Raw genomic sequence first — 5,729 nt, forward strand, 5'->3', positions numbered from 1 at the left:
GTGTGTGTGTGTGTGTGTGTGTGTGTGTGTGTGTGTGTGTGTGTGTGTGTGTGTGTGTGTGTGTGTCTTCATATACATATACAGAATGTCTTTGTAAGCGAGTGTGTGTATATGATTGGGGTGGTGCGGTGTTGGGGAGGGGAGGGGGGGGGGGGTCAGGGTCAAGATGTTCTGAGTTGGAGATGTAGGTCAAGAAGAGACATTTGGCAGCAGATTGCTCATTAAGTGCCAAACCAAGCAAAAGTCCACGAGTGTGTTTTTCAGTGGCATCAGGCCAGCCATCTGCCGCTCCTTTATTCATTCATTAAGACGTCTTCGTACAGCGGCTGGCTGTTCCTTTGTGTGTGTGTGTGTGTGTGTACATGCGTGTGCTCGTGCTTATGTTGTGTGTGTGTGTGTGTGTGTGTGTGTGTGTGTGTGTGTGTGTGTGTGTGTGTGTGTGTGTGTGTGTGTGTGTGTGTGTGTGTGTGTGTGTGTGTGTGTGTGTGTGTGTGTGTGTGTGTGTGTGTGTGTGTGTGTGTGTGTGTGTGTGTGTGTGTGTGTGTGTGTGTGTGTGTGCGAGTGAGCGCACGCCGCCCACGGCCAAGTGTACATCGTCGCTGATGCTGCCTGTCGCCAATGCTAACAGTTGTGTTGTCAGTTGGCACACTTCCTTGTAATCCCTCGGGGTCACGTGACCAGAGGTGGCCAGCGATTGGCCCGGGCCGCTGGGCTAAAAGGCCACAGGCCGTGCACTGGCTCAAGAGTTTTGGTGGCTGAGGCCACAACAAGCACGGATACTGGAGGGATCTTACTCGGGAGGAACTCCTAGACGAAGACAAAGAGAAAGAGAGAGTGGCACTGGAAATACAATTTGGGAATCAAAGGTAAATACAAGAGAATCAGGGGATGACCTCACCAAAGACATGCGGATCCTACAGCTGAATTACAAAGTACGTGAAATAGTTTTGTGTTTGAATTGTGGGATGGTGAATGATGGATGAATGATGGATGAGTGGTGTTGCGTGGTGCTGGCCTGGTGGTAATGTGTTGCGTTTGAATAGTGGGATGATGGATGAATGCTGGATGAGTGGTGCTGAGTGGGCTTGGCCCGGTGGTAATGTTTTGACTGGCTTGTGCAGTGGGCAGGCAGCCAGCCAAGATCAAGTTGTGAATGAACACGTATTCTCTCAATGAATGAATGAATAGACCCGGCTTGTTTAAATGTTTGTCAGTGGTCATTTGTGGTTAAAAAAAAACGGAGCATTAGTTGGAAACAGGTGAACGTAAGTGTTTAATTGGGACAATGATGGTTTGGTTTGCACGTTTGTTATAATAGGTCAAGCTTATGTCAGAGGATATCCTGTTTATTTACACCTTATACAAAGGACCGTTTATGGCTGATAAAAAGATAGGAATTGTCTTTTACGTGGTGACTTTCCTCGAACACGGTTACACATTCTGTGTTTCAACATTTCCGTCGACAATTATGTCGCCTCCCTGAAAATGGGGGACCCTGATGTAAACAAGATGAAAGTCTTTCTCTGGTCTGCATCCCCTTAACAATTGTGTGTATTGAGCTGTACTGTATTGTACCCATTCTGCAATCTGTTAATAAAGTTTTCAATCAATCAATCAATCAATCAATCAATCAATCAATCAATCAATCAATCAATCAATCAATCAATGTGACAGAACCATGAGGGCTTTGTGAACGAAGGCAGCGGTTCTGGTTTGTTTTGAACGTTGTCATTGGCTACCTTGATTGAATTGATTGAAAACTTTATTAACAGATTGCAGAATGATATACCGAAGGCATAGACTTATAATAACAAGTTGATTCATGGCCAAGACACATCCTGTTGGTATCATTTGAGTTCAAATTCACTACTATAAGTAAAAGTATATTCTATAATGTATTATACAAAATGATGTTATATCAAGTCAAATTGATGGAAGAACAAATGTTAATGTAAGGGGGTAGGGATCAGTAAGCGTAGCTTCCCTCTACTCCTTTTTTGAACATGTCAACTAACTAACCACATTGCTCTTGACTTTTTGTTTACAATTAATTTGTTATTATGATTGTTCTGTTTGACGGAGCTTGATACTGTGATTTGTTTGGAGGAATGTGTTCAAAAATAAACTTTTTCATTCATAAATTTTTTTCATTCATACTTGTACTGTCAATAGTTTATGTGGCACTGAGTCCCTTCCCTCTCACCGCTCTCTCTTCCAGATCCTGAACTTCAACCGAGGTACCTAAAGGAAAGGCACCTTTTTATACCAAAGCGACCGACCTATATATATAAACCAAACCAACCAGAAGAGTCCAACCGGAAAAAACCCCACGTAGTGGCGTCACGGGGGAAAGAGAAAAGACAGGAAAAAAATAATCCATTCAAGATGAAGTTGGAAAGTTGTGCCTCGGGTGACATGAGTGAGTGGAAGGAGCTGGACTTCGCCCTCAGCTGCACCTACATCGTTCCGGACCAGGCGTCGGACCCGAGCTTCAGCCTGCCCAGGGCCATGACCTCCATCCCCCGCAACCTGACCTTCGAGTACGGGGCAGATAACGAGGTAAAGGGGGCCGGCGCTGAAACCTGGGAGGCGGGGTCTGTTGTTGTGTATCCCTTGATTCAAGGTCAAGGTCAACTTTATTTCTATAGCACATTTATAAACCAAAGTGCTTTACAATATAAGAACAGAAATACTAAAAGAAATTAAAAAAAAATTATATATAGCGGCTGGGTGGCGCAGCGGACATTGCACTCGTCACCAACGCAAGAGACACCGGGTTCGACTCCGGCTGTCGGTGTTGCCTCCGGCTTGGGCCGGCCGTCATACTAACTCAATTGGCAGAGTTAGCGGGAGGGAAGTCGATGGGTGGTAATCTGGACGTTGTGGGGACAGCGACTCCTACAGGTCGTTGGGGGACGCCTGCACAGCGGGGACATGGCGGGGGCAGTGTGAGCCTCCCACACGTTACACCTCGCCAATGAGAGTCCACGCTGGCAGGTGAAAAGATGCGACAGGCTGCCTCCTCGTGTATCGGAGGGCACACGTGATGCAAGGCTTCTATCCTTCCTACAACCGGCCAGTGGGGGGCATATGCGAGAAACGTTCAAGACAGGGGAGGGGTGAATTGGCACAGTGGAATTGGGATGGGAGAAAAATAGAAAAAGAGGAGAAAATGTGGATAAAAAATACAAAATACAAAATACAGTACTATACACACAAAGTCATAAAAACTACAATACATTAAAAACAATCACAACACGACCAGGGATGTGTGGCTTACCAAGCCTCAGAACACCAATAAAAGATTCAAGATTCAAGAGGATTTATTGTAACCATATATACACAGTTAAACCCTTTCACTACCACACTACAGACAGTTAACCTTTCACTACCACACTACAGAAGGTTAACACTTTCACTACCACACTACAGACAGTTAACCTTTCACTACCACACTACAGAAGGTTAACACTTTCACTACCACACTACAGACAGTTAACCTTTCACTACCACACTACAGAAGGTTAACACTTTCACTACCACACTACAGACGGTTAACCTTTCACTACCACACTACAGAAGGTTAACTTTCACTACCACACTACAGAAGGTTAACTTTCACTACCACACTACAGAAGGTTAACCTTTCACTACCACACTACAGAAGGTTAACCTTTCACTACCACACTACAGAAGGTTAACCTTTCACTACCACACTACAGAAGGTTAACTCGTTCACTACCACACTACAGAAGGTTAAACTTTCACTACCACACTACAGAAGGTTAAACTTTCACTACCACAGTACAGACGGTTAACCAATATAAATATATGGAGGTGACACTGGGTCACAGCAGCAGTTAAAGTGTCTTTAGCGTTCACAGTTCGGGGGAAGGGTGACCGTGAGGTCACAGCAGCAGTCAGTGTCTGCCTTGTGTTATTGGCAGGCAGTGAGTCTACTATTAACAGTGTACAAGGGTTGATTGTTGATTCACTTTCTATTCAAAGTGTGAATTAGCGATTTGTTGGCTGATGGTATATAGATAGTGTTCATTCTTTCTTTAAAAGAAATCCTCCTTCCTCAATGGACCTGACTCAAACCATGCCCTCTTTCCTTGAGAAGCTCCTTCTTGAATGGCAGGCTGGAGAGATAGGTCCATTCATTGAACAGAGTTGACCACGACTCTTGTATAATGCTCTTGGAGCCATTCATGATGTTATCGTTTTACATTTATCAAATCAGTTGGTGTATGCTCATGTTGATGGCCGAAGAACAAAACCTCTTATATTATATATATCCTATTTTTTTTTTTTTTTTTTTTTAAGTGTTGTTTTCGTGTTGTTTTCTTGTAGAATGCAATTTTCGAAAGATACCCGATACAATACAATAAGCCAGTTTTTGAACTATATTATAGTTTTATATAAACTATATTACTATATTATGTGTTAACAATACAGACCAGTCACTCTTACATGTACGTGCACACACACACACACACACACACACACACACACACACACACACACACACACACACACACACACACACACACACACACACACACACACACACACACACACACAGTATGTGCGAAGTGAGACGACGTCAGGGATCAGCTTGCTCCACCAAGTGATCCAACCTCTGAGCCTCCTAATCGCATCAAGACCTTCCTCCGTCCCCTCCCTCTCTCCCTCTCTCATGTCACCTCTCCCCTCCCCTCTCTCTCTCTCAGGTGAGTCAGGCAGATAGTGTACATTGACCTATCCCTCGTATGTGTCAGAGAGGCAGCTGACAGCCAGGCCCGCCTCCCACACGACATGAATCTCAGGCATCTGCCCGGACATGTCTGTCTGTCTGTCTGTCTGTCTGTCTGTCTGTCTGTCTGTCTGTCTGTCTGTCTGTCTGTCTGTCTGTCTGTCTGTCTGTCTGTCTGTCTGTCTGTCTGTCTGTCTGTCTGTCTGTCTGTCTGTCTGTCTATCTATCTATCTATCTATCTATCTATCTATCTATCTATCTATCTATCTATCTATCTATCTATCTATCTATCTATCTATCTATCTATCTATCTATCTATCTATCTATCTATCTATCTATCTATCTATCTATCTATCTATCTATCTATCTATCTATCTATCTATCTGTCTCTCTGTCTCTCTGTCTCTCTGTCTCTCTGTCTCTCTGTCTATCTGTCTCTATATCTCTCTGTATCTCTCTCTCTGTATCTATTTATTTCTCTATCTCTCTGTATCTCCCTCTCTCTCTCTCTCTCTCTCTCTCTCTCTCTCTCTCTCTCTCTCTCTCGCTCTCTCTCTCTATCTAAATGTAAATATTTATGGCTCTCTCTCTCTCTCTCTCTATCGCTCTGTGTCTCTCTCACACACACACACACACACTGGCTCACTACTCTTCACACTCTTTCTGCTGTCTTCCTCTCTCATCTATACGCTGCAGGTTCAGTAGATGTCCTTCCTATCTCCTCTTCCCTCTCTCTCTGCGCCACATCTCACTCTCACTCTCTCTCTGCGGCCTCTCTGACCGTGGAGGAGAAAGGTGTGAAGACTGTGGCTTATTTTAAACCGCTCAGTTTACATATCACACTCTCACACGATTTCTCAAGTTGCACACACACAGTCGCAGGAGCAACAGTTAGTGTGTACGGTGTCTGTATGTCTGTATGGACCATTACAGTATTCAAGAGAGCTTCTCCAAGCAGCGGTACAACTTCATG

Source organism: Notolepis coatsorum, assembly GCF_963971535.1.
Source record: "Notolepis coatsorum genome assembly, chromosome: 4".
In the NCBI taxonomy this organism is placed as follows: domain Eukaryota; kingdom Metazoa; phylum Chordata; class Actinopteri; order Aulopiformes; family Paralepididae; genus Notolepis; species Notolepis coatsorum.